Source organism: Nomia melanderi, chromosome 2 (assembly GCF_051020985.1).
Source record: "Nomia melanderi isolate GNS246 chromosome 2, iyNomMela1, whole genome shotgun sequence".
Lineage (NCBI taxonomy): Eukaryota > Metazoa > Arthropoda > Insecta > Hymenoptera > Halictidae > Nomia > Nomia melanderi.
Window position 1 is genome coordinate 8,449,956 of NC_135000.1, and position 25,368 is coordinate 8,475,323.

Genomic DNA, 25,368 nt, shown 5'->3' on the forward strand with positions numbered 1-25,368 from the left:
GAGCCACGAGAGGCTCGAGGCGACCCGTGGGAGCCACGCGCCTGCCGTGCGCCATCTTCTCCCTCTACTATCGCCTGTCCGCTTCTTTCCCCACGCTACCCCCCCGTGGACTGCTATGAACGGACCTTCCTTCCGTTCGCGCCTCTTCTCACGACCTGCTCGGACCTCGCCGGCCCGATTCAGCGAGGGGTACGAGCGTACTAGCTAGCGATGGCGCTGATCCGCGCCGGAAATCATCCCAACACGCTTGGCGATCGTTAACACGTTAAGCGCCACGAAAATCTTAAGCGTTTTCCCATAGAGTTTGTCTTTCGTAGCAAAGAAAAGTAGGAATACTTATGAATTGTTTGGCGTTGCAACGTTTGCGTTACACTATTATCAACTTAGGTGCCTTATTAAACATTTTTATTTCACATCGGTTGTCTTGTATGTTACGATTGTTTTTTAGTCATTCAGAAGCGTCAGTCACCAGTGGCTAACATGGCGCTTAACGTGTTAACCTCTTGCCCTATGATTTCTTTCTTTGCCCTTTATAGATTGGTGGCACATATAGATGCCACTTTTATTACGGGTTAAATTACAAGGACTCTGTTCACCATTTTGATCCTTATGGTGTTGCAGGAACGGTTGGTGGCATAAACAGGTGCCACCATGAAACAAGGAATCTAGGAAAATTTCGAAAAAAAGTATTTCTAATATGTATACGGTAGGGAATACGAATTATCATAAAAAAAATAATTTGCCCTATAAAGGGTTAATTCTGATTGATACGACTGCTTTGTCAGTAATAATTGATTGGAAAATGAGAAAAATTCTAAGCTTATATTACGCCTACATTTCCTTTTAAGTATAATAGTTGATTACGGAGGAATAATATTTACTTTGAATTAGAATGAACTGAGAACTACTTTGTTCTTAATAATTTGTTGGGTATTAGTATTTTTCTATGTTTTCTATGTCAATTTATTTATTATTTTTCTCTGTCAATGTGTGCTCTAAGGTATAATCATATTCAAACAAATTAATATTTATATTTGTTCAATGCTACTTGAAATCTTCACATAGGGCAAGGGGTTACCGTCCCGTGCCACGTGTACCATTTATCGTTAATTTCTGTAAGGAAACATTTGTTGTAAAATATGTATCAAAGAATGGCACACGTCGCGAAACAAGAGAAATGTAAAGAAATAATATGAAAATGTCTGAAACGTTTAGGATTTCCCTATATAAAAGAAAGTAATATTTATTTTATGTCATGATAATTAATAAATGCACTGGTTAATTATTGTCGCAGGTCGCAGTTAAACTCCGTGGCGCGCGAAGTTCCGAACTTCGAAACCAATTTACGCAACAATATCGCGAGTGGTGATGTGCGCTCGATGCAACTGCAAACATACAACTCACAAGAGCGCAACCGTGTGCGAGTTATAACTTGCACAATCCGCAGAATGAACGGCGATCGTGATTATTTAGAAGAGTAAACGCGACGCTGTTGACGAACGCCTTCACAAACGTAAGTACTTCAACGTCAATAATTTACTGGGAGAAAAAACTTTGGTACTTATTCTGTTTGCCATATTCACTTTAAACTTCGACGATTGACGATAGATATTTCATATAAAAAAGAATTTTTAATTTATATTTCAAAACGAGTTAACCCTTAGCACTCCAGATGGTTTTGTAATTAGCAACTGCAACTAATTTTTCTAGTATCCCTAGCGAAAATGAGAAATGCGATAACTTCAATCTCTTATTTTCCTTCTGAGTGTAAAATTTGGATGTGTGAAATCTAATAATTTTAGGGTAGTTTCTTTAATATTCATTAAAATATTTAATATAACTGGTGCAATATTGGAGCCTACAGAGTTCAAAGGGTTAAACTTCGACGATTGACGATAGATATTTGATTTGTACTTAGAAGAAATGAATAACATGTAGAATTAACGATTAGTGACAGGAAAGGAATATTCAATTTATATTTCAAAACAAGTTAAATGTTAACACTAGAAACACCTAGCTATTTATTTTCAAGATCATTCGGAATATTCAAATCGAGACCAGTTATTTTGACTGTTACGCTAGTTTTAGTGTCAGAGGAATTTATGGCGAAATCTATTACATAAGATTTATAATATTGTTGTTTAACTATCATGTTATAATAATTTGAGACTGGACACCAAGTAACTCTATTAAATTCAACACAGCAACGGTAACCAACAGCGTCGCGCATTTACGACGCGCGGCCGCGAGCCTGTTAATGAAAAATATTCATCAGCGAGCACGATGTGCTCGTTAAAAACCGATGACTCGAACGTAGCAGGTATTTATATGGAACACCGGACGCAACCGGCCGAAAATGCATCGTAATATGCGTTTTACAGGATTCCGCTTTCACGGCTCGGGCGTAAAACCCCCTCGAAGAGCGGCGGCGCGCCCTTGTTGCTCGCAATTGAGTAACAGTGTTTGTTATTCCTTTTTTCGCCGAATTGATTCCAATCAAAAGTGCTTTCACAACACTGCGCAGCAGTGTTCTTCAAACGTTTCCGAGTCTTTAAAAGCGGGCGCTGGCAGAACAACAAATACAAAGAGGTCGCCGGGAAATTCGATGCAACACCGCGCGCGCACAAAGGTCTCGAGGAACAGAATCAATTGTTGAAGTTTCACACGCGAGTTACCAAGATTTCTCGCGCGCTCGTTTAACGCTCGCCGTCTAATTTTACTTTGTGCTCCCGTGGAAATCGCTCGGCGAATTTCCATCGATTCCTCGGTCTGCGTGTGCCGAAAACAAAGTAAACAAACAAAAAAATAAATAAAATAATAATAATAATAATCAATAAAAAATAATAAACAATCGTTTCGATGCTCGTAGTATTGCGGATTGATAAGTGAACGAATAAGTTCGATGACGCACAAACGGTCTTCGAAAACAATTAATGAGGAAATATACGTGAATTGATACTAAAACTGATTGAATTAACTTTCCAAAATTTCTCTACAGAATCTCCAACAGTGTATCTATTAAAACTTTCAATGATTTAACATTCAGCTTGTACATTGGTAATTTAATTTCTCTGATCGAAGTTAATTTACGTTACCCGTCAATCTCACGGATATCAAGCCTTTTAAACATATTTAGTAACAGTTTCAGTCGATTCCGATCCGATTACTTCCAATACTCTGATTTTGAAGCTACGATTCTATTTATATACGCGAACAAATTTCCAGGAACAGAGAATAAAGTTTAGAATAAACGTTTGTCAATCTAGTATTAAGAGTACACGATTAAACTTGGAAAATAATTTTAAATTAAAATCTCACAATCCTCACAATCTCACAGTCACAATCTCGAAATCTCACTATATCACTATAGATACGAAAACTCAGATATATTGTTATGTAATATATTTTGAATAGATAATCCATTCGAATCAAATCTAATATTTCTTTCAATGCTGTGGTAATTACCAAAGTTACATAGCTAAGTGTCTTTACATAAAAACGAGATTTCTCGTTGCCAGAATGCAACTGCAATTCCATGCAGAAGCTATCTCATGTCACCGGTTGTCATTTCGTAATTAAACATGAAAGTGAAACAATCCAAACAATCTTCAATATACTTCATTTACATATAACGAATTGAAATATAATTTTGAATACTTTGCTTTTGCAATGTTCTACATTTCCCTGCGTTTAAAAAATTGAAACAGCTAATACCAGTGCGAACACGAGTTAACCCTTTGCACCCCAGAGGTGACTGATAACTATCCTCCTTAATTTATATATGTTTCCTCATTAATTTTAAAGAACATCGTCTGTATCTCATCGGAGAATATTGAATATTAGTGAAAAACTTTCGAGTGCAAAGGGTTAACTCGTGATCGGTCAATGTGTTAACACATTGCGTACCGTCTAATTTTCGGAAAACTGAATTGTGATGGTAATTTTCAGTGAGGTCAACTTATTTCACTATACATAGAGAAACTCAGATATCATATTGTTGTGTAATATATTTTAAATAGATAATCAATTCGAATGAAATTTTATATTTTCTTCAATGCTGTGGTAATTAGCGAAGTTGCATAGCTAAGTGTCTTTATATAAAAACGAGATTTCTCGTTACCAGTACGCAATGTGTTGATACGAATGACGGTAGTTCTAGTGTCAAATGTACAACAATGATTCACGGATCGTTCAACGGAGGAAATCAGTAACCCCGAAGGCAAAGGGGCAGAGATCCTGACCGCACACTTTTCCCCTGAAAAATGGCGGGATTCAATATCGCGCCGCGGCGGCTCGAGATCGCGGCGCGCAGTTAGCCGGACGTATAAAGAGCCGGCTTCGCCCTCTATTTTCTTTATTATCCCCGCGGAACGGAACGTATCTAACCGCGTTCCACGCGGACCATTCTATTCGACGCGATTTCAAGGCTGACTGGCCGTGCAAAGTGAAAAAGTTTCGCCGAACTTTGTTCCCCGCGCGCACACGAGCCGTCCAATCAGCTCTGTCCATCCCGATTCACCCTAATCGGACCGCGATGCGACTTTCAGTCGATGATTCCAACTTTTTACTAAAATTTCTTCATTATTTCATATTGCAGGAGAAACAGAGTTTGATTTGAAACGGTATAATTAGTTCATGACAACTCACTATAGAACAATCCACGAATCAAACGACGCGCACACTATTTACACGCTCAGATGCTCTTGCCTCACTCGCGCGCTTTCTAGAACAAGATGAATGATTCCTTATAAACAACATGATTCTCTTATTACCGTGCATTCACCTGACGTATATTTGGAATATTCTAGATTCATAAAAAACGAACATTATTAACATAAAAATCAATATAGGGAAAGTCAGTTTAGTCTAGAATATTCCAGTACTTTGAACATTCATTCAAAACGCGCTCACACATTCATCACTCATCAATGTATCTATTCTCACACGCAAATACATCCATTCCCACAATATTGCGTTTGCAAAAGTTTCTTTGGGCTTCTCAAATTTGGGCCGTATAAACAAAAACAGACACTTATAGAAAACTCCGCATACAAAATTATTCTTGCGTTGTTCCTAGGAAATCAGTAACTGCAACTAATTTTTATTTTGAAAATTAGAAATGCTGTAACATTTCTTAGATCTTTTATTTTCCCTCTTAATGCAAAATTTCGATGTGTACAGTATTGGAGCCTACAGTGTTCAAAGGGTTAACAGTAGGATAACGTTTGTATTGTTCAGCAAGTAGTAGAAGGAATCATCGAGTAAATGCATCGATCTAACACTAGATTTACATTTATTGTTTGTCCTATTGTTCCTGGAAAGATCGATGTTCGTTCGTTTAGACCTAGGAAGGTAGACGTTGAAAAATTCATTAGGAATAGAAATATCATTAGGAATCATATTCGTGTAATTGCATGAAGATCGATGGAAAACATTTGCACTTAGTAATGTTTCGAAAATTCGATGACTCAAGCTGTAACTAGGTCGCATTCAGCCCAACGCTGAATCCTCTGTCCATCCTGTTTAAGGATTCCTCTCCCAGAAGTTGTCTCCATCTTGGAACGCATCCGTTCTCCGACAGGGAGACACCGGTCGCTCATTGCGAAATTGATTCTCTGCGAGCGACAGGCTGGGAATGCACTTGCCGGTGACACTTCCATTACTTTGCGTCCCGTGTGTCTCTTATTCGTTTAACTTGGACACCTGTCTCGCGCTACGTTGCCGTCTTTCGAATCGATGGGCCATCGTTCCGCGAAACGCTCCTTGCCCTCGAGTCATCCTCGGTTCGCGGATAATCGGTTGGTTTGTTCGCTACTCTCCTCTGTTTCTACCTAACAATCGACTTAACAATCGACTAATTTGACCGAAGGGCTGTGTGATATTATTAATCTTCTTAAGCAACTTTTAAAGCAGCTGACTGGCGAAGGAACGCTGCCATTTTGTTTTAGTGTTCCGCGTATTGATTACACGAAGCTTATATTAGAAGAAATATTAGAAATTAGTTTTGTTTCTTCACTGAATGCAATATGTTGCATATTGATGCGTTACGTAAAGCTTAAATTTTGTTATATGAGTACATTAAGTGAAGAAACAAAGCTATTTGATTCTAACATTTTGTATATTGATGCGTTACACGAAGCTTAAATCTTGATTATTGCAGTAAGTGAAGAAACAGCCATTTGATTCTAATATTTTGCATATTGATGCATTACATGACACTTAGATCTTGATATATTGCATTCAGTGAAGAAACAAAGCTAATTTCTAATATTTCTTCTAATATTTTGCATATCGATGCGTTACGTAAAGCTTAAATTTTGTTATATCAGTACATTAAGTGAAGAAATAGCCATTTGTTAGAAACATTAAAATCAAACTGCTGTATTTCTTCGTAGTTAGTTGCTTTTGGAGTATACTCATCTCAACTGAATACCTCGCCATTTCCGCACAAGTATACTCATCGAAAACAGTCAACAGATTAATAGGTTAATTGGTCGCCTCGCGCTCGTTTAGCGATCGATGACGTCTGTCGGCGATCGAGGAAACTTTCCACGAAACACGGAACGCCGGAGTCTCCCGTATAAACCGAGGGGAAGTTCCTTCGCGATATCATCCCTCATTCTTATCCGGCGTGCAGGAAACCTTCCAAGAACGGCTCGATACTGTTAGAACTTGCTTGAACAAATACTCGGGGAAACTAAAACCGACATGAGCCGCGGTGGCTTTTCATGCGGGAACGTGTCCCTGTGGATTCCAGTCGCCCAGGAATTCGTTGCGAATCATTTCGCCAGTAACCGAGTGATTCCTCGTCGAGAAAATCTCTGGAAATCGGAGTTTCCCTTAATTAATTCCCTGCCAGCTGAAAATTATCAAACGATCTCAAATCTAAACGTTGTTCATCCGTTTCTCGTGTAAACCAGATATCTCTTACCCTTTATCGATCCTTAACCTTTAACCCCTCGGACTCCATAGACTCAGTTGCCGATTAAACAAAATTCAGGTATCGATGCAAAGTTCTTTTTTTGCATTCAAATTTGCAACTTTCGATAACTACTAAAATAGCTATGGCTACTAACACTAGAACTACCGAGCGTTTAATACGATTAATATGCAATTCCTATAAAAATTGTAACAACAGATTATTTTCAGTTTCTTCAGATATTCATTATAGTACTCCAGTGAAACTATTTGTTTTCAAAATCATTTCGAATATTCAATGCTTCGAAAATATCAATAATTGCTAAACAAAAGAATCGAAACGTACGACCGAAATTTCCGTGGTGTTCGACGCGTTAAAGATATTTTCAAAGAGAGTTAAGGTTGCAAGTCCATCCAAAATTCAATCTGTTTCACGCAAATAAAGAGTTTCGTATAAACAAGAATTTGATTGAGAACATCTCCGCCCGCTGCCAGTTTCTCGAGATTGCCCCGAGTGTCTATTATACTTTATCTTTCCCGGAACCGGACGACTTACCGTTCCATGGTGAATCAATCGTGCTCGTTGAAAAGTTCCTCGATTAGCCAGTTTATTACCGGATCGCCTCGATATTTGGCCCGATCAAAATTTTTGATGGGATAGGCGCGCGCGCGGCACGGGGGGTTGAAAGTTTCCCGACGACTCCACGGAAGTTTCCCGTCGCAATTCCGCCGCTGTCCCGCGGGAAGAAGAGCTCTCCTCCCCGGTCCTCTTTCTTTTCGTCCCGTCGTGGCGGCTAGATTTAATTCAGGAGTTCATTTGCATCGCGCGAACGGCAACGGAACGTTGTCCTTCCGCGCGACAGACTTTCCGTTACCCGTGTTCGTTTCCGTGGGCTGGCTTTATTCTTCGTTTCCACTGAATGGGAATGCTTATCTTGCTCGCCGGATTCGTTGGCTTTGTTTTTCGAATGTTCCGAATGTTTTCGAAGCTGCTGCGTTTATTTTCTTCCTTAAATATTCAGTTGCGATTTATTGTTTGTTCTAAGTTGGCTTTTAAAATTCCCAATTTGGAAATTTAATTGGTCATTTTGTCGGTTCTGGTGATTGGGAAAGTTCATTTTTTGAGAAATAGGTTGATTTTATCTTTCAAATGTTTCAAATGTTTCCAAAACTGTTGCGTTTATTTTCTTCTTCAAATATTCAGTTGTGATTTATGGTTTGTTCTAAGTTGAATTTTAAAATTCTCGATTTGGAAGTTTAATTGTCCATTTTGTCCGTTCTGTTGATTGAGAAAATTTATTTTTTGAAGGATCAGTTGATTTTGTTTTTCGAATGTTTCAAATGTTTCAAATGTTTATTTATACAAATATTCAGTTGTGATTTACTGTTTGTTCTAAGTTGGCTTTTCGAACTCCCAATTTGGAAATTTAATTGTCCATTTTGTCGGTTCTCTTGATTGGGAAAGTTTATTTTTTGAAGGATCCATTGAATTTATTTTTGAAATGTTTCGAATGTTTTCGAAACTGTTGCGTTTTTTAATACAAATATTCAGTTGCGATTTATTCTTTGTTCTAAGTGGGTGTTTAAAATTCTCGATTTGGAAATTTAATTGCTCATTTTGTCGGTTCTATTGATTGGGAAAGTTTATTTTTCGAAGGATCCGTTGATTTTGTTTTTGAAATGTTTCGAATGTTTTCGAAGCTGCTGCGTTTCTTTCGTTCTTCAAATATTCAGTTGCGCTTTATTGTTTGTTTTAAGCGTGTTTTTCGAATTCTTGATTCGGAAATTTAATTGCTAACTCTGTTGTTTCCATCAAATGCGAATGTTTATCTTGTGAAAGATTGGTTGCCATTGTTTTTGAAACGTTTGGAATATTTTCCAAGCTGTTGTTTGTTCCGTTCTTCAAATATCCAGTTGTGGTTTATTATTTGTTCCAAGTATGTTTTTGTTATTCTACATTCGAAAAACTGAGAACTTCATCCTTAATTTCGTCGATTCTATTCATTGCAGAACATTATATTATTGCCTTTGCTTTCCAAACTTCAAAACTACAACTGAAACTGTACATTCTCTAAAACATCCAAATTTCAGAACTACAACTGAAACTGTACATTCTCTAAAACATCCAAACATTCCACAAAATATCCGAAAAACTCCTATTTATATTTCCAAAACATGAAATTTCAAAGTCCAACGATCAATTCCCTAATATCACTCCAATTACCCAAAAATTTTCGTTCGTCCTACATAGGTATCGGTTTCCGAAAACATTACAGTCGGTTTAGTTGTTTCATTCGATGAAAACAACTATGCGACGAAGCGTTAGTTGCTTCCGAGGTGATTCCGCGAGCGAGAACGTCGCTCGGCAGAGTAGTACCGGCCGCCTTCCACATCATGCACTGTTATTAATCCCTTCCTATACAGCATTGCTCCTTTTTCCACCGCGCAACATTGTACCGGCGAACATGGCCGACGAATCGAGCATGTTTCACAAAGAAACCAATAGATCGGAGAGAGTCGGATGTCCCGGGAACGCCGAGTTTTAAGATAAATGTACCCCGATGCTTTTATACTCGGAGTTCCCATCGAGTTCAATCCATTTTTCCGACGATCGAATGGCCAGAACAAAAATCCCGAAAATTTTAGTGGATTCCCCGGGCGGTGCCCGGTAAATTTTGAAAGCATACAATCCCGGGGAATATACAAATTGAAAATAAACAGAATCCCATTCGAACATTTTGTATTGATCTTTTAATCATCGACGAAACAATAATGGACGGTTCTGTTAACACGAACTACCCGACGTCGAATTCACCCGTTGCAGAACGTTTAGTCAGCAAGTATTTCAATTGTGACAAGGTTTTGCTGGAAAATCGTCAAATTTTGTGTATTTCTGCGATAAACTCGTCGAGTTGACTCGTTTTAGAACGTTTCGGCAAGTATTTCAATTGTGAGGTTTCTCTGGAAAATCGTCAAGTATTGCGTATTTCTGCAGATACAACGATAAACTCGTCGAATCTTGAGTATATTTTAATTTTGAGAAAAATTTCGAAATACCTCGGTTGAATTTCCAGATAGTTTCACCGTTGAATTGGCTACCCAAAGAAATTCTTGACTCGACTATACGCTGTGCAGGGCAGTCGCGCGATTTTCAAACTTCACTGGCCAGATCGCAGGAAACATATTTATGGGCGAAAGGGTTGCGGGTAATAGAAGAGCCGGAGGCAATTAGTTTCAGGAGCACCGGTCACCCTCGCGGAATTCACTGGAATCATTTAATCGAGCGTGTCTTCTCGTTTCGCGTCAGAAAAATCCGGAGGGGCCGATAAATACGGAAATATAGTACGACTTCGGATTGAAACTCTTGTACAGCGGAACGGTGGTTTCAAACGAATAAATAACGATGCTTTGTTATCCGTGGGGAACGAAGAAATCGAAAGACTACGCGTGATCTCCATTCCGTTAACCGTTCGGCAGTTTCATCTAATTATTCTAGCTATATTAGCACTAGAACTACCGTTCCAGTCGAAATGACTGGTTTCGATTCTGTTGTTTAGCAATTATTGATATTCGAAATGATTTTGAAAATAAATAGTTTCACTTCTTTTTTCAGTGATTAAGAAAATAGAAGTTTTAGTGAGGAAGTATCGAAGAATTAGCAATATCAATTAGCAATAAGAATTCAGCGATGCGCAAAGTGAATTGTAAATTAATTAAAGTCTCGATAGATGACTTTAGGGATTGTTTAATTAACACTAGAACTACCGTACCAGTCGAAATGACTGGTTTCGATTCTTTTGTTTAGCAATTATTTATATCTTCGAAGCATTGAATATTCGAAATGATTTTGAAAATAAACAGTTTCACTAGAGTACTAATGTCTAAAAAAACTGACAATAATCTATTGTTACAAGTTTTATAGGAATTGCATATTAACCCTTTGCACTCGAAGGGCGCCTTACAGTCGCCACCTGATTCAACGCAGCAAATTTATAAAATTTTCAATTCAATATTAAACCTTGTGTAATGTATCAACCCATAAAACATCGAAGTAAAATAGTTCTGTCTCTTAATTTATAGAAGATAATCAATTGTGTTAGTTGCGAAAAATATCGTTAATATTTAGTCAGAAAGTAATGAATACTTTTAATGAAAAATATTGTCGAGTGCGAAGGGTTAATCGTATCAAATGCTCGGTAGTTCTAGTGTTAAAGAAGACCGAAGACATCGAAAACGGTTGATTTTCAGTCGTCTGGTAGTTTCATTGGTAAAACAGATGAAACATCGAAGTTGCCAGACTCGATACGGTGAACACGATAGAGCCTATTCACCTGGACAACGGTTATTCGAACAAAAAGTTGCGAGTAGCGAAATCAGTGGACGGCCTAGTTGCGTGAACTAGTTCGTCGCGTAAATGGAGTTTCGTTATATTAGTCGGAACTCGAGATGAACTCTTTCCCAGGAATGCAAGGGAACAAAGAGTTGGATTTTCGTGGTTAAGAGGAAATATTTTAATCGTGTTCATCGCATTGATTGCGCGGAGTTTCATAAATTCCGGTCGTGGACGTAAAAAAACCGTGTCGATGATCGAAACGCGGGTTTTCCCAGGAGATAGCGAAAACTTCGACGATTTTCACGGAAACGTTACACTATTATAGAACTTCCGCGCGCGATAGGCTGAGTTTTTCGGCGGGAACGGACAATTCTACGCTTGGAGGACTGATAGGGCACGTAGTCTACAAAAATGTAGATTTCACCGTGGATCCATTGGCGCAGGATATTCGCGGAGCTTCACGCTGTTAGGGAATTAACTATTTTTCTTTAATTGCTTCCATCGTGGCAAAATTTGACTAGATTTCAGCGAATTGAAATTCAAAAACGAGTTTAATTTCACATTAGGAATTACAAGCCTGAATAAATTAGGAATTTAATTTGAAATTCAGATTGGGAATTACAAACGTAATTTCGAATTCAATATTATAAATACAAATTCAATTTAAACTTGTAAAAAGCTATCTCTTCGACACAAAAACGAAAAGAAATTCCTGAACAATACTCAAAAGCAAAAACAAATCAAAAACAGAAAGAAGCAAAGAGAACTATATACTCAAATTCAAAATTACAAATACAAATTGAATTTTAACTTCCAAAAAGCTATCTCTCCAACACAAAACCCAAAAGAAATTCCTGAACAATACTCGAAACGAATCATCACTTCTCATTTCCACTAACAGTAATCACAAAGAGAATAACAAGGCAAACACAAATGGAAAACAGAAAGAAGCAAAGAAAAATATAAACTCAAATTCAGAATCACAAATACAAATTGGATTTGAACATCCAAAAACAAATCGAAAACAGAAAATCCAAAGGAAATTCCAGAACAATACTCGAAACGAATCGTCACCTCTCATTTCCAGTTACGGTAACCACAAAGAGAATAACAAAGCAGAAGCGAACGGAAAAAAGGAAGGAGAGAAAAATAGAAAGAAAGAAGCAAAAAAAAAGGAAGAAAGAAAGAGACTGGCACGGAGCAAGATAAGAATCATGAATCTCTAAAGAGTCCGGGAACCTTAAGCTCCCCGATTGCCACGGTTTAAGTGTATTTTCTGTCCTCCCGTTCCCTTTTTCTCCATCGGGTTCGCGCTCCTAGTCGTCCTGTTGCCTGTCTTCCTATCGTGTCCATTGATTCCGAAATCTCCCATGGTCTTTTTGCCCGTCCGCCTCCCCTCTTCCCCCCTTTTCCCTCGTTCCTCGTCCGCCACGCCGGGGGAGAAAGACAGAGCGGCGAAGAGGAGAGCGCACGTAACGCCTTCATTTCGTCTGTTCCGAGTCCAACGGCCGAATATCTTACTCGGGGACCGGGCGCCTGATCGCGGGCCCAGAAAGGGCCGAAGCGAGACCCTGGGAAACACGCCCACGCACCGCGAGATTCCTACACGCCGACCGCCTCGAGCCACCAACGGCGAAAGTCACGGGCTACGATATGTGACACTTACTTCGACTCTTTAAATTGCTAATTTCATAGGTGCTCCTCGTAATATCGCTTTCAATTCCTCGTTTATAGTATCAGGCTTGGTTGAATCATTTAGATTGCTGATTTTATAGGTGTTTTCTGGAATATTTAGTATTTCTCGTTTATATTGTATTAGGTCTGGTTGAGTCCATTAGATTCCTGATTTCATTGGTGTTTTTGGGGATATTGTTTAGAATTTCTCGTTTATAGTATTAGGCTTGGTTGAGTCCTTTAGATTGGTGATTTCATTAGTGTTTTCTGGAATATCGTTTGGAATTTCTCGTTTATATTGAATTAGGCTTGGTTGAGTCCTTTAGATTGGTGATTTCATTAGTGTTTTCTGGAATATCGTTTGGAATTTCTCGTTTATATTGAATTAGGCTTGGTTGAGTCCTTTAGATTGGTGATTTCATTAGTGTTTTCTGGAATATCGTTTGGAATTTCTCGTTTATATTGAATTAGGCTTTGTTGAATCCTTTAGATTGCTACTTTCGTAGATGATTTTTGAAATGTCGTTTAGAATTTCTGGTTTATATAGTATTAGGCTTGGTTCAACCCTGTAAATTGCTACTTTCCTAGCTGTTTTTTGGAATATCGTTTAGAAGTGCGATCACGCTTGCCTCTCAAACGTTTAAAAGTTTACTACACAATTTTTCCTCAGTCCATAATTGAAGCTAAAACTTAGCACAAAGGCTTAATACGATTCATTAATATTAAGAATTGATAAAAGAGTCGGTAGATTAACCAGTTAACTGTGGAATTTAGTTGGAAAAACCTTCTCGTTCGCGCAATAAAATAAAAAACTCGAACGTGTACTCATCGAACGCACGTAGAGTATATTTTAATGAAAGATCAAAGCGAAACAAAGAAGAATTACATGTTTATGTGAAAAACTAAAGAATTCATCGCTGAAAGAATTAGTATCATGTCAAACACAGTTAACCCCTTGGCCTATGATATATTTCTCAACTCTGTCGATACGGCTACTTTGTCATTAATAATTCATTGGAAAAACAGACAAATTCTAAACATATATTATTCCTACATTTCCTTTTAAGTATAATACTCGATTACAGAGGAATAACATTCACTTTGATTTCGAATGAACTGACTAATACATATATTTGTCGCATCATATTGAAAATCTTCACCTCGAGTCTAACTCGTTGTACAAGGGGTTAACTATTAAAATAAGAGCGATGAAACGAAAACAAACCAAGAACCCCCAACTCCGACCACTTTAATAACTCTATTCGCAATTATCTCCGATAACCCGCTAATCTCGTTACCGACTCCTCCACTTTGCCGCGAGGGGCTAACGAAGCCGCGGTAAATTACCGAATATCCACAATATTACCAGAGAGACGCTCGCGAAAAAGAATCGCCGCAGAAAAGTCGTCGAAGGGCGTACGGTATGCGACGCGTGGGCGTGGGTCCAGACTGGGCGCGTGTCGCTCGTGGGCAGAGAGGAGGCTAGAGGTCCGAGAGGAGAAGGACACGGAAGGGTTAGGGGATAAGGGACACCCGGGAGAGTCTGCGAAGACGCTCGAGCGGCCGGAAGGGGGGAGGGCGAGCGGGATCCTCTCTCGTCCCGGGTGGGCAGGATCGCTTCGAACTCTCAAAAATTTATGGCCGGCGCTTCGACCTACGAGCGAGAGGTGTTACTCCCGGGTTCCACGGGGTCGGGGCCGCAAGATTTACGCAACGCTGGCAGGGAAGCCGGGAGAAGTACGAGCCGGCCCGCTAACGAAAGAGAGATCGCCGCTCGTTAACGTCCGGCCGGATAATCGATAGTACACTCGCACGCGCTGCGGGGAAGGTTACTTCTGAGACACCGGGTATGCTCCTCGCACCGTGGAATCCGTGGTTTCCATAGGAAACTGGGAACGAGGAAGCTGAGTATGGGGCTTTTGGTGTTTTTGCCAGTTTTGGAATTTCTCTATGTTTCTGGTTTAACCCTTTTGGTCGTGGTGTATTTGTGGAAGGAATCTAAAGCAGGTGAATTTGATTGTTTGTAAAGGTTGTCCTTGTGTTATCACAAGTAGATTCTATTTGATAATGGTGTCGAGTTCTCTTGTCAAATTGTGCTATCGCAGAATGAAACTGAAGACACTTTTGAGTGGACTCTTAGCAATCTTGGTGATTGTGTCATCACAACTGTGTTAACTATAAGTATGTCCTTATACGAGGACGCCATGGCCGAAAGGGTTAAGGACTGTGATTCTCGAGGACTGTCCTCGTTTTAGGAACATGGGAGTTTCGTGGTTGGAAATTGAGTTGGAGTTTTGAAGTTGGAGATTTTTAACAGTTTGAGAACTGTTGTCATTTTGGACCCATTTCCCATTTGGCGACTGAATTCTCAAGATTGATAAAAATATTGAAATGATCAATAAGTAAATTAATTCTCAACTGTGTGGCAATGTTTTCTAATTACCAAACCATTCGACGAGTCACATATTTGATGCTACGCACCGTCTAATGAGCCATCAATGGTACACACTGTCTAATGTGATATCTTAGTGTGAGCCACCGGTGGTACACGCCGGCGTGAACGTGTTAAAATGTAAGGTTGCGAAGACATTATTGAATTCTCCAATATTTTCGTTCTAACAGTTTGAGCACTGTTGTCATTTTGGAGACATGAGACTTTCGTGATTAAAATATAAGGTTGCGAAGACATCATTGAATTCTCGTTGGTATTTTCGTTCTAACAGTTTGAGGACTGTTGTCATTTTGTAGACATCAGACTTTCGTACGGCGACCGTCCTTGCAGAATAGGATCACACGATATCCCCGAAGAATTAGGAATTCGAGGATCTAAGGTACTCACGCGAAATACCGAAAAAAGTAGGAAACATACAGAGGGCGACGGTTCTGGGGACGATACATTCCGAAGAAATTCGGTCCCTCGATCGTATAAAACCGTCGAAGATACCTGGTGCCTCTAAAACGGTCGAATGAATATTAAGCCCGACATATTGAGACCGGCGGAGAAGCGAGGCGGGAAGAAAGGCGAGCCGGGTAGAGCATTATTGGGAAACGGTAAATATTTCTCGGCGTATATGGCGGAATGAGCATAAAAGGCCAGGGTGGCGTCGAGTGCCGGCAGAATCTTGTTCCACGGTACGATTACCGCGCGTGCATCGATAGAGAACGGTAGAGTGGTGGATCGGGAAGAGGAGAACGGGGCTGAAGAGGGTTTCGTTTCCGGTCGGAATTAAAATCGAGCCGACTTTTTCTTCCGCGAGATTTCCAGACTTTCGAGGCGAGTCCTAGGTCCTGTCTACCGGAGGAGACTGGGAAACTGGATCTTGAAGCTTCCTCTTCAGCTCGAGAAATAAAACTTCTAAGCTTTATTGCTAACGCTTCATTATTTCGCGATATTATGTCGTCTAGACATTGATGCAACGGAAAATCGAGTTTAGTGCTATAAGCTTCTTCGAGTTTAGCACTGATAGGACATCAACCTAACGATCGTTGCGATGCATTATTGATCAACTGGTTCTTAGTTTCCTCAGTTACCCAGACCTGCTAGCTTTGGGGTTGCTAAGATTCGACACTGTCGTCCAGGAATCTCAATTCTATCACACAAGTGTAGCAGTGATAAGAGCTCAACCTAACAATCATTCCAATGCATTAGCAATCAACGTCAAGCTATTTCTTAATTCCCTCGAATTTCAGCTGCCAGACCTGCAGCTAGCTTCGGGGTTGCTGAGATTGGAGACAGCATTGTCCAAGAATCGCAGTTCCAACGCGCGCGACCAGCTTCTTTCTTTGCAGGACAAAACAGGCGTTCCGCAGAATTTCCCTAGGAATCCGGCGCGAAAGAGCAGCGTGCGAGTGTCAAGAAAAGGCGATCGTGCTCCGGGCGCCATGGAAACAGGGATGCAACGGCGGGGTAGCTAAGAAGAGGGTGGGTCTCGCGCTGGAACACGCCAGCGAACTCGGAAACGCTTTGTCCGGCGAGCTGAGTCTGTCTGGCGTCGTTTTCACGGCGGCTTGAGCCCTATTTTCGTGTAAACCGCTTTAGGGCAGCCCGTAAACGCAGCGAACGGGGGAACGGTTGATCCAAGCCGAGAATTAGGGAGAAGGAAATCGAGAGGCGTGGAAATGCCGGCTGTCGCGTGTTTACGCTTGTGAAACAACTCCCGCGAGCGTGTTCCCTCATCGGCGGAGTCGCAATAAACCGCTCGGCAAATATTTAAGCGCGTGTGCATCGCGCGGAGGCGATGGCTGCGCCGGGAACGCGCGTGGCGATGGATTCTCTTCGTTAACACAAGCTGTCGATCGAACATCGAAGGAACGACAATGATTTCTGAATTTGTAACTTCGAGATTTTTTGTGAACATCTCTCGACTCGCGTCTTTCCGGCGCAAGAGGTTAAAGTCCAGTAACCTAGCATCGGTTCTACTTAATACTAGAGATCATTTGGAATATTCAAATCGAGACCAGTCATTTTGACTGTTACGATAGTTTTAGTGTCAGAGGAATTTATGGCGAAACATTGCTGTTTAACTATCATGTTTCTGTAATAATTTGAGACTGGACACCAAGTAACTCTATTAACACTAGAACTACCGTAACAGTCAAAATGACTGGTTCCCGTTTTCTTGTTTCGCTGTTATTGATTTCAAAGCATTGAATATTCCAAATGATTTTGAAAATAGTTTCACTTGAGTACTATAACGAATGTCTGAAGAAACCGGAAATAATCTATTGTTACAGTTTTTATAGGGATTGCATACCAATCGTATTAAACTCTTGGTAGTTCTAGTGTTGAAGCTACTCGGTTTAAAATGCATTTCATGTTAACAAATTCCACTATCGATCCCTTGTCTTCTATCATGTCAGACGAAGATTGGCAATACGAGTCAATTACTCGATTCATTCGGATTCGAAGTGTTATTCTATAATCAATCATTATACTTAGCAAACATATAGAATATGCTCGTAATATTTCCCTCCTAAGAAATATTCATAGCAAAGTATCGCTCGAAGTTGAAGGAATCGTAGAGCGAGGGATTAAAGCGACGACCGAATTAAGGAAAACATTAGTCCCTTCAATGTGAATTCTGCTCGATCGAGTAAACAGAAAAGACCTTTCGCTTCGAGCTCAGTGGGCCGCGCTTCAACAACACGCGTAGATGACGAACCTTCCGCGACCTCGGGCGTCAGTCTCGCCCGGATCTCCGTCGCGACGAATTATTCCCAGCGGTGTGAGTTTCGAGTGCCGATATCCGCGTGAATTTTTGATTTTTCCCTGAGATCGGTTCTCATTATCGCCGCAGCGAGAAACGTGCCACTTCGCTCGCGCGTATAATTCACGAGATGGTGCTACCGGAAGAAAAATCGAAGGGACGCGTCTCGTTCGACGTGGAGCCGACAAAATGGCCGCTGGAAGGTTCGAGCCGGTAAGAATAGGATCGTCCGCATGGGAATTACGCGGCTCCGGTTCGATAACGAGAGAGCTACCCGAGGATGAGCAACGCTTTTGACTTTTAGAAACGCTGCGGATACTTTATCCGACCGGAGAATTATTCTAACAAGCGAACGGCGGCGATCGGAAACAGTTCTTCGGGGAGACGTTTCCTCCGCAAGGTACGTAGTCGCTTTTTACAAATGTTTTACGTGGTTTCTGTTTCTGCGGAAGGGCTGCTTCTATAACGGAATAACGAATCTCTTTCGATTTAACTGAGATAGTGGAGAAACACGTCTGTTTGGTACAATTGATCGAGACGTGACGATTAATTAACCCCTTGGCCTATGACTTCTTTCTCAACTCTGATACGGCTACTTTATCATTAATAATTTCTTAGAAAAAGAGAAAAATTCTGAGCACATGTTATGCCTATATTTCCTTTTAAGTGTAATAATTGATTACAGAGGAATAATATTCACTTTGAATTCGAATTAACTGAGTAATACATATATTTGTCGCATCATGTCGAAAATCTTCACCTCGAGTCTAACTCGTTGTAGGGCAAGGGGTTAATTAGAGATTGAGATTCGTTTTTCTCTTTAATTGATTACCATTTCGTCTACTTGAGTCCACGAATGGTCATTGCGAATTGTTTTCAACGGGAAGGGTTGAAGCGTTGAGCAAATATAGCGCAAAATTGTATTGTCGTTATTAGATACTTAGAACAATGAAACCTCATTACTCCAAAGTTCCAAGTTTCCGTAGAAACCGGAAAGAATCAGTAACTCGCGAATCTTCCATCTTCCGAATTGTACAAGATTCGATCGCCACATTACGTTTCTTTCTCCAACTCTAAAACGCACGCGTTCGATTAAGACGTACTCCCGTCAAAGCTCGTTTACACAGAAACCTGTGTCGGAAAGAATCATTAATTCGCGAATCTTCCGAATTGTACAAGATTCGATCGCCACATTACGTTTCTTTTTTCCAACTCTAAAACGCACGCGTTCGATTAAGACGTACTCCCGTCAAAGCTCGTTTACACAGAAACCGGCGCCGGAGTATCGGTGATTCCTCGCGAGTCTTCCAGCGGGAATCACGGTCGCAGGATCGTTTGATGGAATGGGTGAAGATCGCATAATGAGTTTCGGCGGGCGCGAGGCTCGCCGGCGGAATTCAGGCTGACGCGGAAAAGGCCGCAAAGAGGTCGAGAGGGCGGCCTTCAAGCCTCCGTGCATTTTAATAAAGATTCCGGGGGTGTACGCGCGAGCCCGTGAAACCGAAGAGAGTGATAAAAAGGGAGCGGGGACAAAGGGAAATCGCCGGCGTTGTGAGACTGGAGTAATTTACCGATACTTTCGGCGGGAACGAGCGGAGGAGGGAATAATTCGGAAAAAGAGCCGATCCCGCTCTCTCTCTCTCTCTCTCTCTCTCTCTCTCTTCCGATAAGTAATTACCTCTTTTGACGCGGCGCGGACAAATCTTTTTAATTCGAGCAAGGATCCTTCCTGTCTCCTTTTCAACCGCTCTTATCCTTTCTTTGCCGGTCGCTTTTCAGATTGTCGCGTCCTCGCGGTCCTTCGAGATTTCATTCGCGAACGTCCCGAGCGAATTCATATTTGTATTCCGTTAAATTCGAATACATTAGGTTAAGTTTGTTTGAGTGGCTAAACTTTTGCGCTTAGTCAGTGGAGGATATTCCACGGTGACGGGTCACGGGGTTATAGGAATTTTATATTTAATAAAATATTATTTTATACGGCAGAGAAGTAAGCGGAACTTACGGGCCGAATAAACTTTATTCCCGGGACTTCGAGTCGCGAAGATCCAGTTCTACCTTGAACGCAGGTGTTTGAATATTAAACTTCGTACTAAACTTTGTAAACTTGCAGTGTTTCGTAACAATCGAGTATTTTATTCAGCGGAATTCTGTGCAGGCGTATCTGTAGCTCTGAATGTAACAGGAATCGTTAATGATTGGTTTCGTGTTAATTGTTCGGTGATTTCGGGAAGCTTCAACCGTTTAGAGCAAGACTTTCGTAGTATATATTACTATATATTATATAATATTATTGTATATTATTTTTATTACTATTAGAATGTTCAGTTTGCGATTATTTAAACGATAAATGCGTTTCTGCGAAGGATTTCTAATTAGATCTGCACGGTTACTAGCCTAGGAACCTTCGAATCTCAAGAAACTTGGAATTTTCATGAAAAAATTGCAAATAACTCTAATTGCTCGGTAATTGTAGCGTTCAGACGAATCGTTTCTAATTTTCCATGGCGCGAGAGACAATCTCGATCGTCCGTGGACCGAATGGTTCTCGTTGGAATCGTTCCGCGCGCCGAAATTCCCCGACGATCGTCAGCGGAGAGCGAATTTCAAGGTCCGGTCGAGCGGATTCCGAAAGGGCGTAAAGGCGAGCGGATTCCACGTAAAATAAGATCGATTGCAAATTACAATACCGGTTAGTAGGAACCGAAAGCCAGTCGCGGGCTGCGTAATTACGCGTTTGCGGTCAACGGAAACGTTTTCATTCTCGATCGAGCATCCGCTCGGTTCAAATTGCTCCTATAAAATCCTCTCTTAACTACAATGTTGCGTATAAATTGCGCTTAAACCCATTCGCCCGCCATTTAACACCACTCCGTCCAGTAATTCCATGACGATCGTTCGCGCGGTACAACTCTCTTCTCGCGCGTCTTAAAAGAAGCTTACACGCTCTCGGCTCTTTTCAGGCCGGCCTCGCAAAAAAACAGTCCAATCGGCGTGTTCCTTCCTTTCGCATGTTCCCTGTGAGTCTTCTTTTTTGCTCGGCGATGTTGATGATAAATATTGAATAGTGTTACATCGAGATTAACACTAGGTTTACCGGTATTTCTTGTATGTCTACCTCTGCGGATCGATTTGAACGAAATCACGCGTTTTCTTGGAACAACTTAAACGAGACAACTATACTCCCGGAATTATGTGCGCTCTAGTTTCTATAAAGGAATTTGGCAATTACACTTGGTAGTTTTAGTACTGATATTCAAGTTTGTGGTGTGCAGTATGAAATATTAGAATAAAACGTTCCTCTAGTTGCTTCTCTTTGAGTTAACTTCAGAAAGTGTCTGTCTCGTTAGGAAATTTTATAATAAATATTCATAAGAAGACACTTGTGAGTTTTTCGCGACGAGCTACATTCGCACAACTGAACAAGTTGTTTCTACAGAAAATTCGCACAGTTCCTAATTTAAGATTAATTGGCATAATATTGAGTAGTATCTTGCTACATTACTTCCAACAGTAGATTCACGCACATTTATTCCATTGTTCCCACAAAACTAAGTACATCTTTGCTCATATTGATTGAAATTAGCGCAGAAAATTCGCACAGTTCCTAATTGAGGATGAATTGGCATAATATTGAGTAGTATTTTGCTAGATTACTTCCAACAGTAGATTCACGCACATTTGTGCCACAGCTTATTCCATTGTTCCCACAAAACTACGTACGTGTTCGCTCATACTGATTGAAATTAGAGGTTCGGGAACAGAGAATTACAATGTGTACGATTCCCGGGACCGGGAACTGCTTCCAGTGACATTGTCCCGGCGCGCGTTTGGCCGCGTGATCGCAAACGAGGGAGAGATAGCCGACTTTATAACGCGATTTGATATCGGGAGAAATCTCCGCAGTGAATTGGTACGTGGTCGGAATCCCACCAGGACGCGAAGTCCCGTGGAATCCTGGGCCGATTGGATCCTTACGTCCCCCGGAAATCTGTTGTGGACACAGGGCGTTGAAACCTCGCTGTTTCCCCGCGACAAGCTATCGAGCACCGTTAATTCCATTCGATTTAACCACGATTTTGTAAAACCTCATAGTCCTCCTATAAATCTGTAGATATTAACACATTGAGCGCCTACGTTCATGTTACATTTTAGATATGTATAACACCAATCCAAGGTAAAATTTACAAAATCGAATTCCTTATTCTCTTCCATAAGTTAGAAATTTTGGTGTAATCGATGTTTAAAAACGTATCAATATAATCACCGACGCTTGCGTTTTTAGTAGTTGATATTTAGCCGGCGTTCAATGTGTTACGATCTGCTGAAGGTTTTCTTCGATAGTAAATTATGTTGTGCATGGAGTAGATTCATAGTAGAGTTTTAAATTACGTAGGTTAATCAGTTTGTTGGAAGAGATGGGAATTTTTAGATAGAAACTAGTAAACTGTTACTATAGTTTCCTTAACAATTATTATTATTATTATTGAGTATTATCAAGTGTTACTGTATCAAAATTGGAGAATAATTTCAATTGTTACCTACCAAGTAGAAACTAGGAAACTATTACTATACTGTCAACAATTATTAATGACTATCAACTGTTACTACATTAGAATTCAGAGATAATTTCAATTTCCATACGTCGAATAGAAAATTCCGATGTACATCCAGAAACTCGGCAGTGAAAACGATACGAAAAATTCAAAGGCGCAGTTTTAAGGGAACTTTGAAATGAATTTCGAATCCCTCGTCGTTAGCGTTCGTCGAGATTGCAAGAGTGTCGGTTATCGATCTCATCCGCTCGAATATCAGAGGCCCGTCCGCGAGGAACGCGCCAGTTCCTCGGGTTGCGCCCACGGGGCTCACTTTCCTCGATTCTCGCCAATTTCCCGGAGGACCCCGGTCCGAAACGCAGCCGTGGTTATGCACTTTTCGTACACGTACCCCGGTCGATTTGCATAACTGTCCGCTCCGCTTTTCGTTTCGGGGGACTTCGCGCGAACGAGTCGGCCTCGTCTTCGCTCTGCTCCCAGGACTTCGGAGTTTCCAGCACGAGAGTAACGAACGAAACTCGGTTTCTTGGTATCCACTGGATCGATGAATAATTTGCCTATCGTTCGCTGATCATTCGGAATCAAGCTTTCCGACGGTTCAACCCTTTGTCGTACAATGACGAGTGAGACTCGCGATGAAGATTTCTAAACTAATTTAAGAATCAATGTTGTTCGTTACCCACGGATCAAAGCAAACAACTATTTTGCTAGTATTATCTTCAAGTGAAATTTCCAGCTGAAGTAGAATGGAAAATTTTGTTGTATTTCTTACAAATTGTCGATAGTAAAATGATACATGAGCATAGTGGCGAAGGTAATTAGCACTCCAGGTTGTTTTGTAATCTATTAGGAAACTAATTTTTATAGTGTTTCTAGCGAAAATAAGAAATGCTATACATTTCTTTGATTTTTTTCTTCTTAGTACAAAATTTCGATGTGTGGAGAATCTAATAATTTTAGGGTAGTTTCTTTAAAATTCATTAAAATATTTAATTGTAATGTGAGATACTGGCTGAATAATTGGTTGCACTGCGGAATTTCTCGATTTTTAATTGAATTTTTCAGTGTGATGGGGTTTCTCTGATTTCTAATTACTAGAGTCTAGACAATTGGACATTAATCACGTATATTTCTTTTAGTTTGAGATATTTCGAGAACGTTCTTATGAGAAATCAGGTGTCTTGGTCCAACCATGTTTTCTTTTATATAGTTTTATGTAGTTTTGTATAGTTTTGTCCAGTTTTGTCTAGTTTTGTATAGTTTTGTCTAGTTTTGTATAGCATTGCACCTATTTTTATAGTTTTGTATAGTTTTGTATAGCATTGCACCCATTTTTATAGTTTTATACATTTCTATATTATTATCATCGCAAATTTGTTCACCCTTCCTCGATTTATGATGGGATTCCTCTAATTTCTAATTACCATAGTCTAGGAAATCAAACATTAAACACCCCAGTTATATTTCTTTTAATCTAAAAAATTTCGAGAACATTCTCACGAGAAATCAGGTGCTAAGAATTCAGGTGTCTCGGTCCAACCATTTTTCCACATAATCAGTGCAAATTGGTTCACTTTTCCGATTTAGCCGCATTCTCGATGATGCTTCCGCATTATACAGTGACGTAAGAGAATTATTATTGTACACGTTCGTGCCTCTCGAATGATATTTCAAATTTATGGACAAATAGAGTAGCTTAGCAGATACCCTCGTAGCTGCTCGGTGCCAAAAGGAACGGGGCGAATTCAAACGGGGGTGGAGGCACGGTCGAAGGTCCATCGCGCAGACAAGTGTCGGGGTAAGATCCGCGAACAGAAGGAAGATTACAAAGGGGGTTGGAAAGCTCGGGCGGAAAAGGAGGAAGAGGTGAAAGGAGATCAAGAGAGGAGAGAGCTCTGAGGATTACTGGCGAGGGAGGGGATGGCCGGAGCTAAAGAGTGTTGCGGGAAGGAATGAGTGGAAGGACTGCGATGGGATCTCGTAAGAGGATCTCGGAATCGAAGGAGCCGGGGGATGACGGAAGTACAGGGTGTTTTAGTGATCGTGGCACCGACTAGAAGGGGATGAAGCAATTAGTTTGAATAATTCCTTCCAGAACTCGAGCCTCTAGGAGTTCACTCGAGAACCTTCGAAATCGTTGCTTACTTTATTATTTATTCACTTTATCTGGTCTCTATCAAAATTGAGCTCGACATAATTTCGATATGTTACTGGGTACGTCAAACTTAAGCAAACATGGTCAAACCTGCTTCAATTCGCCAGATAATAGAATCTACAATATTAACCATTAGCATGATGGTTCTGTAATACATCTGCAACTAATTTTTATGGTATCTCTAGTGAAAATGAAAAATGTTATAACATACCTTCCATCTTTTATTTTCCTTCTCAGTAGAAAATTTGGATGCGTGGAAAATCGAATAATTTTAGGGTAGTACCTTTGTATCGTTAAAATATTTGATGTTATAACTGGTGCAATATTGGAGCCTGCAGAGTTCAAAGGGTTAATACTTGGATATTTGATGTTCGATTTTAGGAAGATAGATGAGGTAAGATTATTAATTGACTTTAGAGATGAAATTGTTAAATAGAATAATGAGTATATAATTTTAGAAAATTATCTTTTATATAAATATCTTTTAATAAAAATCTAATAATATTAGGGTATTTTCTTTAATTC

At 40.3% G+C, this 25,368-nt stretch overlaps 2 protein-coding genes across 3 annotated transcripts in view; one reads left to right on the plus strand and one right to left on the minus strand.

Annotated features, from left to right (window-relative positions):
- stet (stem cell tumor) overlaps positions 1 to 25,368 on the minus strand; it is a 455,475-nt gene that overhangs the window by 329,462 nt on the left and 100,645 nt on the right. The gene's annotated exons all lie outside the window — the stretch shown is intronic.
- LOC116425319 (soluble calcium-activated nucleotidase 1) overlaps positions 18,094 to 25,368 on the plus strand; it is a 111,293-nt gene continuing 104,018 nt past the window's right edge. Inside the window, exon 1 of the mRNA XM_076374320.1 lies at positions 18,094 to 18,532. The gene's annotated coding sequence lies outside the window, so the exon portion shown is untranslated. The remainder of the gene's footprint in view (positions 18,533 to 25,368) is intronic.